General features: G+C 43.0%; 1 protein-coding gene across 6 annotated transcripts in view; it reads left to right on the forward strand.

The window, feature by feature from the left end:
- CCSER2 (coiled-coil serine rich protein 2) overlaps positions 1-13,754 on the forward strand; it is a 96,960-nt gene that overhangs the window by 30,939 nt on the left and 52,267 nt on the right. For 4 of the 6 annotated variants that reach the window (XM_038140283.1, XM_038140286.1, XM_038140288.1 and 1 more), the window contains exon 1: positions 4,085-4,227. The exons of 1 other annotated variant lie outside the window; for it this stretch is intronic. The gene's annotated coding sequence lies outside the window, so the exon portion shown is untranslated. Of the gene's footprint in view, positions 1-4,084; positions 4,228-4,855; positions 5,041-13,754 lie in introns of those variants that run through there. One more of the 6 variants, XM_038140284.1, reaches the window with a different exon arrangement.

Here is a 13,754-nt window from a genome sequence, read left to right on the forward strand (position 1 = left end):
GCAGCCTGAAATGCAATGAACAGGTTTTCATTTAAATATTGCCCTATTAACTAAATATTACTTAAAAAGTGGTAGATAGCACTAAGGCCTGAAAAGATATCCAATCTTCAATTACTTCATTTGGATTCTTTTTCAAAGCCAAGGAAAACAAAAGACTTAATCTTAAATGTGACAAGGTAAACATGTATTTTTCATCAGAATGAGTTTGAGCTCACCTCTGTGTTTTCCCTTAAGTAAAAAGGGAAAAAGATGCATTGATGGGGAGCCACTACAAAGACCTCAACTTGCACCAAACTGAATTCTTCTATTTTTATACAATTATTTATTGCAGAATGGTACAAAGTTTCATTAATTGTGGACACTATAAATGGAAATAATACATATGCATACACAATCATACTCATGGTGGGTATTTCTTTATGTGACATTAGCCCATTACTTTCCTTATTATCTCAGTAAACAAGTTCATAAACTTGAAATACCATTTTAGTGCATATTTTTAAGGTAGTACAAAACTGAAATTACCTATATAGTTTAAAAAGTACAAGAAGTTGAAAAGTAAATAGGTAATTTTGGAGACAGTGACTCCTTAATGTCAAAAGAAAATGTAAGGGATATATTACTTAATAAAAAAAATATTTGTAGAGACTCAGATTATGAAGACAGCTGAAAAGTACATTTTTGATGCCTGTTGATGAATGCATTTTACAGAATCATGAGATATTTTGAAATGAAGAATTACGACCCCTAACCATCCATCTGCAGGCACTGTCATATATTTAATCAAAGTGCATCTAGACCCCAAGAAGCATATGGTTTCTAATTTTAACATCTGTTTTCCTTTTCTTGAATGTCGGTGAATTAGTGGGAATCCATGCTGCGGTATTTTGTAAAAGTAAAATGCCCACAATGAATACATTATTACTTATATGTGGGGGAAGAAAACAGTGACACCTTTTGAACTTGAAAGAATGTAAACCAAGAAAATACAGCTCATCTGTCAGACAGCATAAAGTCTGAGTTCAAGCAGAATGTGTTTGAATGCAGAAGCAGAAAGTGGATGCACAAAGTAAAAGTGAAATTATTATGAACAGATTAGTTTGCAGCAGTCACAGCATATGAGCTACGGAGCAAAGATTTTTTTTTATGGACATGGCAAAGATAATTTTTATGAAGTGATGCTGGAAGCAGACTGTCCTTGCTTTGAGGATAATTTTAACTCAAGCAAACTTACTCAGCTTCATTGTAATGAAGAGAATTAGGAATGTCTAGTTTGTATTTTCTAGAGTGCAGGGCTCTGCTACATGGTCAAATTTGAGAACTCCTTCTCTCCTTTTCCACTAGAGTGGAGTCCCTGGCTTGTGAACTCTTGGGGCTGGGAGAATATTTGTGTGAATATCACTGACTGCACATCCAGCTCTTCTCGGGGTCATTGGTGTCACCCACTGCTGTGTCTCTGGCTTTGGAGGCAGCACACTGCCAGGTCTGTGAGCAAAGGGGATAATTACAAGCTTTTAGTCCCAGTGTAATATTATGCCCATTTAAATCAATTTAATAGAAAATCAATTCAAGGTGAAGACCTCAAGCTGAAAACATCTGATAATAAACTGGTAGGAAAGGATCCTGCAGCTGATCATAGCTGGCCCTCAGTCTGCAGTCTGTCTGTAGGAGGGTTAACACCATTTCCTGAGGCAAGCAGTCAGAAGCTGTAGTTTTGTATGTAATGCTTCCTTTTTCAAAAACTCTGAATTCTTCTTCAAGACTGCATCTTAATCTTTAGCCTATATAAGCACATGGAAATCTGTTAAATGCCTAAACAGACAGTGGAGGTTCTCAAATCTGTCCTAAAATATCTCTAGGCTGCTTTCTTCTTTTCCATGTGTAGTTTTCTTTCAGGGCTCTGTTTCATAATTATTTCCAGATTATAAAAGCATGAGCTGGAGTTAAAAAATGTGGTTATACCACCACTTCCAGGTCAGCACACACAGCATATGTGCCTCCTTTGTGCTGGTTACAAGTGTTCCTGGTTCTCTGATCTTTATTCCTTGATCTTGCCTCAGAGATGCACCAGGGGAGCTCCACAATTGCTTTGTGAGAGAGGACTTCAAGTATTGATGTTGGAGAAACACCCGCCAGTGCCTTCAGAAAGGCAGTGGGAAATATAACTCTCCCAGTGAGTCTCTAATAGAATTTCTTTAATTTTTAGGAAGGAAATGGAGAAGAAAGTTATTAGGAAGAAATTTCATGGGGAATGGGGAAGTTGTTTTGATGAACAAAGTAAGGAAAAATCAAATTTATGCTAATGCAGTTGATGCTCAGAAGCTGAGAATGACTGGCAAGAAAGGATGATTGTGTGGTTAAAGCACCCATGCCCGACTGAGGAAATCTGAGTTCATTTCCTGGCTTATGCTATCTCTTCAGCTTTGAGCGAGAGATTTAATCTCTCTGCTTGCCTTTTTTTTTTTTTTTTCCCCTTCCTGTACCACAGGAGAGTCATTTTACTTCAGATTGTTCTAAGAATAAATGCATTAATATGGCTGGTACATTTAAGTTTAAGCAGGAAAAAAACACACCATATAAAAGCTTCAGTTCTCGTCCCCTCTTTTTCTAAAAAGGCTTTTCTGCTGCCTAGGGGGCAAATGTACCAAAGTCTTCATGCCCTGTGTCTAGAAAGATGAGGAGGCATTGCAGTGCCTGGGCTGACATCTGGGCACGCCCAGCTTCTAGTCAAGAGGTGAAGAAGGCTTATCAATTACAGGGTGTTGGTTTTATTTCTACACAAACATAGCCTGAGGTGACTGCACGGCTTCCTCCCTCTGGGAGGCCTGGCAAAGCAGGCAAGCAAAAGCTTAGAAAAATTGGCTATCGAAACTTTTGAGAGAAAAGAGACTTAGAACACCCGATGTTGAAGCACAGCAATATGGGATGGTGAAATGCAGTGACAATGCAAACATGAAGGCCCCAAAACAGGAGAGATGCAGAAACTCAAGCCCCAAGGCAGAAAATTGAGGTGAAAATAATGACTCAGTGATTCACCTCACCGGCAAGGAACTTCCTGAACCTTCTGTCAGTGCCTTCTAATTCCTAGCACAGGCAGAAAATTTGAGGAAATTAAACTCTCAATTAGTACTGTGAGCTCTGGCATGGAGAATGCCTGGTCTCCTGTGGATGACTGCGAGTCCTTCAGGATTTTTGCACAGCTGGGTCACCTTTGAGTGCCTCTCCTGTAGTGTGGGCAGCAGGACCAAGGCAGGGATCATCCCAATCCCTGCACTGGGCACTGCTGGGGCTGCACCTCGAGTGCCGTCTTCAGTTCTGGGCCCCACTTTACAAAGGACATTGAGGGGCTGGAGTGTGTCCACAAAGGGACAACAAGGCTTGTGGAAGGTTTAGAAAAGATGTCTTGTGAGGAACAGCTGGGGGAGCCGGGGTTGTTTAGTCTTGAGGAGGCTCGGGTTGGGGGGACATCATCGCTTTCTGCAGCTCGCTGAAAGCAGGTTGTGTTGAGGTGAGGCCGGTCTCTTCTGCCGTGCAGAGAGAGGATAGGAGGAAATGGCCTTAAACAGGAGATGTTCAGATTAGATCCTGGAAGACAATTTTTTCACTGTTTGGGTGGTTGGGCACTGGAGTAGGCTGTGCAGAGAGGAGGTATGAGCACCTTCCCTGGAGGCGTCCGTCAGCGGGATCTGGCGCTGGGTGACGGCTCAGGGCTTACAGCGCAGCGTCGGGCGGATGGCCGCACTGGGTGATGTTAAAGGTCTCTTCTACCCCTGACAGTGCCATGATTCCACCCTTCCATGCCGCAGGGCCAGGACACCCGCAGGCCCATTCCTGCAATGCTTTTAACAACTCCCCTTTGCCCTTGGTGCTGCCAGCCGGCTCGACGACTGCTGGGACAGCCTGGCAGAGGCGGCCCGCGGGCCTTGCCCGCCCAGCGTCACACGGCCGAGCCGCGGCGGCCACGCCGGCCCAGGCGTCCGCTGGCTCCCGGGGCACGGCGGAGGGGGCGAGGGGGGCGATGAAGGAGACGCGGCGAGGCGAAGCGGCCGCGCCGCCGCCATGGGCAGGGCGGGGCGGCCGCGCTGACGTCAGGGCGGGCGGAGGGGCGCGGGGCGGCTGCGTGTTCCCGCCCTCCGCCCCTCCCTGCGCGGCCGGGCCGGCCGGCGGGACCCGAGGGCGCGGAGCGGGCCTGCCCCGGGAGGCGACAGCGGCCCGCGCCGTGCGGCGGTGAGTGCGGGGCGGCCGCGCCGCCCCCCGCCCCCTCATCGGGGGCTCCGTGCCGGCGGGGAGCGGCCGCTGTCCCCTCCCAGCGCCGCCGCCCTGCGCCGGGGCGGGGGGTCGCGGCTCGGCCGGGGATGCTGCGGCAGCGCGGGCCGCGGGAGGCCGGGGCCGGGCGGGCGGGGCGGCCTCAGCGCTCACCCGCGGGCCGGCTGCGTGTCAGGGCGAGCCGCCCGCCGTGCCGCGGGCTCGGGGCAGCCTGGCACGGCGGGGCCGGCGGAGGGAGCGCCCCGGTGCCGGCTCTGCGGTGGTTGGCGTGTCCTGTAATTCGGTGTAATTTCGGGGAGACGCACCTGCAGGTGCCTTGGGGACGGCTGCTGCGAGCCGCGGTCGCAGAGGTCTTGTAGCGTGAGGTTTCGTATGTCGGGGGTTTTAATCTCCGACAAGGGGAAGAAGCAAAAGCACCCAGTGTGTGTTCATAGACTACGATTAAAAAGAAATAGTGACAGTGGAAAAGAATTATAATGGTGGCGTTTCTGCTTTAGCAGTGATCTGTTGAGATTTATACCGAGGGGATGTTCTGTACGTTGTGGTGATTTCACTTTAATGACACTGAGACTTTGCTTTCGTCACCCAGAGCCTGCTGTTCGCTTCGCGTTCTGTCAAATGTACTTTGGCACACAATGAAACGTAGGCAACCTCAGCCTTTAACTTTGAGCTGGAGGAGGTTGAGCTGTTTATCTTCAGTTTAAGAAAGCGAAACTGCATGGGAACTTTATGCTCTAGCAGAGCGTTAGTGTCCAGGCCAGACATCAAATGAAGGTAAGGATTGTCGATCTGGTACTCCATCTGGTATGCTGTGTAAAGATGGAAAGCACTTTTCGGGGGAACTGGTGCATCTTGCAGGGTTAGAACTTCATGTCTGTAGCAAGTTTGTTCTTGGTGTCTGTGCGCTTTGAGCCTTGATTCGGTGCAGAATAGAATTTTTTGCTACGAAGGTGTTAAAAGTGAAATGAAGTTGAATCTAAGTTCTCATTCTGTTACATTTTTATAATTGAGAGCCACTTCACATATGTACTGAGACTTTAGTAAATTTATCACTTCTGGAGAAAGATACAAAACTCTTGGGTTAGCCTGAGGCAGTAAATATTTACATTGTTTGCTGATAATGAATGAAATTGACAAGATTTTTTATCGTCTTTGTAATGTTCACATGCCTCTAAATTCTATGGGCCCATTTTGAATTACATTACATTTAAAATTACGTTACATTTGAATTACATGCCTCCAAGCTGAAGAGGTGATGGCCTAACAAATGGGACATGAATAACCTAAATGTCAACCAAGGATCTATGTCAGTATACAACTTAGAGTAGAAAAGTTGGTTTTGAAGTTGATTTCTGCTCATGGATAGTATTTTTCATTATAAAACTATCAATGCTTGGGTTCCAAAAACTGCCCAGTATTGTCTTTTAACTGTAAAGCTGTTGAAAGGGTAGAAATAGCCTCAATTAACATAATGATCTCATTTAATGTATTGTTATACTAATGAGTAATCCTGTTTAATGGAACTGTTCGGGTAAAAGCTCATTGGAGTAAAATCCATTACTTTTGGTCCTGATCATCCTTTAAGAGGGATTGGTTATTTGGAATAAACCAGTTAGTAGGAAATGTTGGCACGGGCTCTTTAGATAAAAAGCCATCATACCATTAGTCTTGAGATGAACATTGTTTGCCTGGCATCCTTAGAAAGTGTGGCTCTCTCAAAATGGAGAGGAGGTGAAGGAATATAAGATTACAGAAAGTAATATGATAAAATATGTCAGCAGTGGTTGTGATGTTCTCTTTCAGCCACTATTCACTGTAAACAGCAGCACCATCTTCTTAATTAGAAGCTTTCAAGCAGAGTTAAGTCCCATGCCAACAGGGATGCTAAGGAGATCAAAATACTAATGGTGCTTTTGATAATTAGGTTGAAAATCCTGTATTGTGTTTCAATTGGAGCAATAAAAACAGATTATGTAAATCTCTGGATACCTGCACACATGTATGTTGCACTAAAATCCCAAGAGCATTAAATAGTTATCCCAAAGTTGAAGTTTGGCTGATCAGGAAAGGGCTTTCCATTTCTTCCCAGCTCTTGGGCACACACCCCAGCTCACTCTTAAACTGCTGCATTTTGGAAGACATTCTGAGAATGTGGTTTCCTCCTTAATCAAAAGTAGCTGGATTTGCAGAGTTCTGGACTTTGCTCAGTAGTCATTCTCTGCTCTGAAAGGAGGATTCAGCTGCACCAGTTCTGCTGACAGTATCCTATAGGAATTGAAGAAAGTCTCCTCAGGGTAGGGGTTTTGCTTATCCCTGGTCACATGGGGAGCTGGTGTCGCAAGTCCTTGCTAAAATGCCTGATTCACTGCAGATTGTTGGGTTTTCGTGAGCACTTAGTCTGTGCTGAGCCGAGGCCCTGCTCTGCAGAGTGCATTTTAATGGCCTGTATTGAAGAGGTACTGGCACTGCTGGCAATATCCTCACTGCAAGGAGGCTTGGCTTCTTAGCCAGAGGAAATGGGAGATAAGGATTTACTTTGATGAGGTGGCTGAGCAACTTATGGATTGGGAATAACCCTTAAATTGTACATAATTTCTGCAATTATTCCCTGAAGCCTAAGGAATTCTGTGCTTTTAGGCTAATCAGCCCAGATGGCTTGTGACACACACAGCACAAGGGAAGCATCCAGGGAGAACTGAATGTCCCAGCTTCTCTTGACTCAATAATGTGCCTACTTTAAGCTGGAGATTCAAAAATCTCTTCTAGATGGCTGCAGAGTTTATCACTACAAAGTGGAGTTGCATGATAATTCCATTCACACTCTTTTTGTGAATTGTTTTAAAGATTGGCTTTATTTAAATGCTATTTTTTTTCTGATCTTATATGTTAAAATTATTACATAGCCACGTTGACAAATATTTTTGATGAGTTGAGGGTTGCTGTGACCTTCATCTCAGGAAGGCAAACTTGCATGAGTAGAAGCTTGGCAAGGCCCAGGCTGCTGCTGTTGGTAGCAGGAGAATTGAGGGGAGGAGCACAATCTGTCACCCTGCATAGCCTTGTCCATCAGCAAACAGAGCTGAAAACAGAAAAAAAATCTCTGTGTAAGTCTCTTAATCATGGATGCTTTCTGAAATGGTAATTTGGATACGGATAGCTTTACTATGACTCCATTGAGATCCTGATTAAGCAAAACAAACAATATATACTGCCTTCCTATAAATTTGAATAAAACACAACATAGATGACTAACTCTGAAACTGATCCTGTGACAGACTGTCACTTGTAACTGAAGTTACATCTCAGTTTCTCGGATAATCTGTTTTTGTGTTGTTTTTTTTTCTCCTACAGTTTCAAACCTCTGAGGACATAACAAATATCTGTGTCTTCCACGGTGTAGGAAACTGACCTTGAGAAGTACATTCCAGTATAGCTGTTGGTGTATCAGAAAGCTGGTAGGAAAACACAAAACACACATTAAAATCCTGGAGGCTGCCAGTCTGTTGTCAAAAACATGTTGGTTTTTGTTATGCTGTGGGAAACTTGCAGAGTTGTTTGCTACTCAAACATTTTCAGGGAGTCTGGTTTTTTGAGACTGGAAACTGATTTATATCAGTGGAATTGTAGAGAGAAGCTGTATTGAGTCCAGCACTAATGAAATGGAACTCAACAGTAAGAAAATTATATTTTGAAGATGTGTTTTACAAATAAGCAAATTTCAGCTGAAAGCTATAATACGCAGGTGTGTGGCTGCTGCAGTATTTTTGATCAAGGGTGGATGTTAAGGAGAAGTCAAACCTCAAATAATACAATAGCTTCAGGAGAACACATAAATGTGAAACAAACTGGTCTGTTTGGTAGCAAGGAGAGCAGGTTTCAGGTACTGATACATTGCCTCTTCTGGCCATGTAGGGGGTTTAGAAGCAATTTTATTAGTTTTCCTTGGGAATCTGTGCAAGACAATGAAATAACCTTGAAAGAATTGTTGTTGAGGCTCGGGAACTCCTTGCTTAAGGCTGTCAAGGATGCAAAAAGTTTGGGGGCTCAAGGACAGGATACAGAAAAGAGTGGAGAAGAGGTCTGTGGGGGGTTTCTGAACAAACTGCATCAAATTTAAGGAGTTCTGTGGATTGAGAGCAGTTGAAGGTTGAGGAAGTCACATTCTGTCTTTGCTGTAGTCATCCCTTCCCTGGTGCATTTTTGTTTTAAGGCAACCACAGGAGTTAATGTGGTTTTTGTATTCCCCTTCTCTAAAATAAAATTGACTGGAGGAACTGTATGGAGAATTGAACCGGGCGTTGAAGTGCCAGGATCCACACACAGTGAAATTCCACCATTTATATAATATTTCCAGCTTATGCAGGATTCACTGTCTGCCTTTCATGATAGCAGTGTTGAGGATTTTCTCTGTCAGTCCTTTTTCTAGTATTTTTTTTAATCCAGCAGTGGCTGACTTAACAATATGATTTTTTTAGATACGTAGCAATGTGCTGACTGGTTCTTGCCTCAAGATCATGATCTTCTGTGGAAAACTGAACTATGCCAAAATAGTATTGGCAATATGTAGGAAAGAAAATCTCAAAACTATTTTTTTTAATCTTCTTTCTGCTTCATCTTGTCTAATCTTGCTCAGTTATCACGTGTGAACCTCTTCAGGCTTATTGAAGATATCCCAGTACCAGTGAGTCTATGAATTACATGAACTCTCTTCCAATTATCTCTGCTTGCCATTGAGCTTAACCTACAACTAGAATTCTTACTCAGGCAGCAGGAGAAAAGGAAAGAATGAGTGTATGTGGCTGGAGAGGGGAAAAAAACAATTTATATGTTGGTTGAAAGCACAGCCTCATCGAAGATTTAAACCCATGGAAATTCTTAATCTTAAGATACCCACACAGAAAAACTGTTCAGCAGCAGTTCAGACAGGAAGTATTGTTTCTGTTATTAGTCATTATTTAATCATTGCAAAATATATATTGAAAAATATGTTAGTCCCAGTGTGAGAGGCTTCTAGCTTGAGACAGCTCAGTGTTTTTACATGGAGAACATGCATCAGTTGAATAAACAAACCAGAGGAGTAGGATGGGCAACATGGTGGTCTAAAAAGGGATATTTCCAGTTATAATTAGCTGTATACCAAGTTTCACTTGGCTTTCAGCCTGCCTGTTCGTATCAACAAGAAAATCCTGCTCCAGCTAACATGTTTGTATGTAAGAAGAAGAAAACAGTAACTGGGAACCAGCTCTTTGAGTTAGTTACTGGGTTGGTGGTGAAGTAAATCTTTCCTAGAAGAGTTAGGGATGGGAATAGTGTGTTTGAATCACTAGGTAACAGTGGATAGTGCTGAGGAAAAAAAGGTTATTCCTCTGTTCTTAAGTGAAATATTTACTAGAGAACAGAAGGTAATTCCTCCTGGTTTGCAGTAGGACATTGCTTTTGAGACAGATGCAATCTTTCTGGATTTGTTCTTACAAGACGTGAAATTACCCATGTGAAATGCTGCTGCTGAAGGACTAATACCATCATCAGAAGCAGGGGCCTGTTTCTGCTGTCAGTTGCTTTGATGCTGACATAATCACAAAATGTTTTAAGGAGAGATCACGATCTGACATTTCACTGGTAGAAAGCTTTAATTCTAGACTGCAATTGATGTTTGGTGTTTTTCAGTCAATCTTAGGCGCAGTGTAAAATTTCAATTGCCTTTATGATGGTGATGCCACCTTTAAAACTCTTCTGAAAGGCAGGTTTCTGATTTCCTGATGCCTTATTCTTCATGTAAGAATGCCAAAAATGTTTGAGAAACCTTGGAAAAAAGACTCTGATGGGAAAGAGGAGAGTCTTTCCGGAATCTGTGTACTTGCACACGAGCATATACACAATTCTGGCTTATTTTCCAGGACAGAGATCTTGCTAAATGCAGGGAAGTTTTAAGACAGCATAGGAACCTAGATATAAATGTGCTTTATAGTCGCAGTATGTTTGTTTGGGGTTGTTTTTGGAAGGGCTTGGGAGGTGGTGCTGATGAATGATTAACAGGTTTTGGCTTCTTTGTAGCTGTGTGACTTTGTCTTCAGGTTGCAGGGCATTGGATCTGTAAGGCAGGCAGACAATGTCTGTCTTTTCTTACTTCAGTTTTTCCCCTTTCTGTTTGTTATACCTGCGAACTTGGTAACAATTTAAAGTATCATCAACGAGAGAAACAAGTAAAGGCTTTTTGTTTCTCCAGCAAAGATGTTGAAAACATCTGCATCTTTTGCTATATAAGAGCTATTAAGCAACCCTGGTGAAGAAGCTTGACTTGCTCACTGGAGTGAAATCTTCTGGTTGGTTCAGTCCACAGGAGGCTGCTCCTTGCATAACATAAGGAGTGAAGTAATCCACATAATTTAATTCCTTCTAGCTGGGGTGTTTCTGCACTGGAGCCAGATGTATTGGTCATGATTATGGTAATTGTTTCTGGTATATGGCAGTATATCACTCCCACCTCTTGCGGTGTTCTTGGGGTCAGCACACCTGATGTCGTGCTCTCATTCATCATCTGGGCCTTGTGTTCTTTAGATGGCAGTGAAAGCCACTGTGCTTTGGGTCTTGTGTTTTGGAGCTGGTTATGCAAGGGCTGCCTGGTGTTTATATCTGCAGGTACAGGCTTGACATTGCTCGTCCAGGTTGCACAAGGTCGGCTGAAGAAAGGAATTGATGACCTCCTGCAAGGGGATGCATCAGATGAAGAGCAGGTTCAGAGAGGAGTCGTGCATCTCCAGTGCTTTATTCCAATTTCTGGCTGACCTGTCCCTGACAGCAGTTAGGCTGGCAGCACTAAGGCAGGGAAGAGTAACTATCATTGCACTTCACATCTCATTTATGAGCAAACCATAATAACCTGCATTAACAGTTAAGAGCAACTTGAAATTGTACTGTCAAGGCTTTCTTCTTGTTCACAAGACCCTGATATTCTCTTTTACTGGAAGTATTTTATCTGTACCCTCGGGTATCCTCTTCCATCTTCTTTTCTTGGTGCTGAAACTGCTCCTTGCTGTAGCTGGCTAAACATCTGGACCTTGACTGCCTTCCACCTTGTTAGTCGTGTAAGAGTGGCAAAAATCAGTGCAGCTTTACTTGTTTGAGAAACAGGTTTTTAATAAAAGTTTTTTTTTGTAGTTAAAATTTGCATGACTTTTTCAATAAAATCTAAAGGGGCTTATGATAACTCACACCATGTTTTGTTTCAGTGTTTCGGTTAGGCTTGATGTAAAAATTTGGAATTTAAAATGCATAGTTTCTGTTTGACTAGTATGAAAAGCACAAGTGGGCAACAATTACAAAGTATCCTTGTCTGGGCCGGTAACACTTAGCCCTTTTTGCTTCCTTGAGGTGCCTGATGCTCCGTGTAAACAGCATTAATGGCACAGTGAACTGACAGTGTGGCCCTGAGGGATGCAGAGAGAGTTTGATTCTGGAAGTATTGTGGTAGCTTTCTTTGACAAAAAAGAGCTGCATTTCCCTATTTCTTTTTCTCCAGTAAGTGCTTATGTCCTCTTGCCTTATCAAACCTTAAGAATTCTGATGAATAGCGAGAATGCTTTTAGGGTTGACAAGGGATGTCACATTTTCTGCTGTATTGAACAAAGATATTGCTCAATGTTAGAAATTCTGAAACTCTTTATGATGCATTTCTTGCTTCCTTCTCCCTTTATTCATTATCATGTTCTGCTCCTGTTCTTTGACCTAGTGTATTTGGCAGTAAATTGAGCACAAGAGCAGCTTGGATAACTGGTTGTTTGGTGTCTGCTAGATCAGCCCTTCAAAGTGGGTAGAACCTCGTTAGTGTGAGGGAGGAAGAACAGAAAAGGGTGTATCTCTAAGCTGTCTTGAGACCTGAAAACAGAATCTCACAACTTGGGACACAGAAAAGCAGGGTAATTTCAGGGAAATAGAGCAAGAAACCCTCGCTGTCTTGGAATGTCTTGCTATACTTCCTGGCTATGGTGCCTTCAGAAGGCAGTGTCAGGCAAGCTGGTGTTAAGCACTGTAGTTTGGACATAGGAATGGGACAGTGACTGAAATTCAGGGATGCCTTTGTAAAGCATTGGGAATCGATTGAAGAACAAGTGTTTTTGGGGAATGGAAGACAGGAGAAAGAAGGCAGGCTTGGAGGATTTTACTGCAGAGCTGCTAAATCTTACTGGATCTTGGAGTGAAGGTGGCACTTTGGACTGAACTGAAACCACTCTATGCAGATTAAACAACACAAGAGGTTGTAAATACTCAAAGTTCAGTCTTGAAGCCATCAGAATTTCTGGTTGCATTCTGATTCATTTTAATTCATACAGCATGCATGATTTCCTCAGGATTCATGATCTTGAATTCCTCAGGGCTTGTCATGCTCAGAGCGGGTGTTTGCCAGCTGGATCTCTTGCCAGTTTCTTCCATGCTATTACGCTCCCATGGTCCTCTTAAAGCTGAAAATTGACTTGTGGTCATGCTGCCCATCTTGCAATGTTCTTAAGCAAGTGCTAAGGAAGCCTTTTGCTATTTCTGTTGCAGGGACCTCCCAGATTTTCCCCTGTTGACATTCAGTACATCCCTACATTGGTGGAAATAAGGTATTTTCACATAACTGATGTAATGCATTTTTAATAACCCAGAGGTGTAAGAGGTGCTTTTAAAAGCTGTGCACAAGGCACAGTTGTGCACTTAAATTTCTGTGAATGAAGTACAGATCTGAAACTGCTGCCACGGCAGTAGGACTGCAGAGGAGAATTGCTCTGGCCAGTCACCAGTCTGTCACATGTGTTTCATCCCTCAGCTGGATATTCCACACTGCTGTGACAAGAGGAGGGGAATTCAGTCCCATTCAGGAATCAGAACTGGAAAATGCTGTTGTCTTCCTGGTGACAGGGATCCGAGGGATTGCAGGACTTTAAGGTCCCTAAGCTTTCAGCTGTATGAATCTTTAAGCTGTCTTCTTCTGTAGGGCAGAGTCTCAGATGCAAGCTGGACTTTGCTGAGAAGCTAATGTATAGGAGACTGCCTTCCTGGTGGTGTTGAAACAAACTGTGAATGAAATTAGAGTGAATGTTGTGCTTGCCAGTTGAAACTAAGAGCGCAGGATTTTACTGAGGTGTAAATAATCCTTTAGAGGAAGTACCAAGGAGGGTGAGAATTAATATCCTTTTGCTTATCGCCAGGATCTTGAATATCCTTGAAGGTAAGGATGTAGCAGCTTTTCAGTTAATTCAGATTATACTTCAGGGGAGGTCTGTGGATTTTAACTCCTTTTCCCTGGATCATTATGTAAGGCTAGGCTCTTTATAATTAGCTTAATTCCTGATTAGGCTTGTGTGCACTAGGTAATGTATTTCCCAAGGCAAAGAATATAAAACTTGTTTGCCCAAATGTCAGTTTTTTAAAAATCCATAGATTACTTAAGTCTAAAAATACTTTGAATTTCTTTATAGTACAGTAGGCTGCAATTTAAATTGTATTGA

Source organism: Motacilla alba, chromosome 6, assembly GCF_015832195.1.
Source record: "Motacilla alba alba isolate MOTALB_02 chromosome 6, Motacilla_alba_V1.0_pri, whole genome shotgun sequence".
Taxonomy (NCBI): domain Eukaryota; kingdom Metazoa; phylum Chordata; class Aves; order Passeriformes; family Motacillidae; genus Motacilla; species Motacilla alba.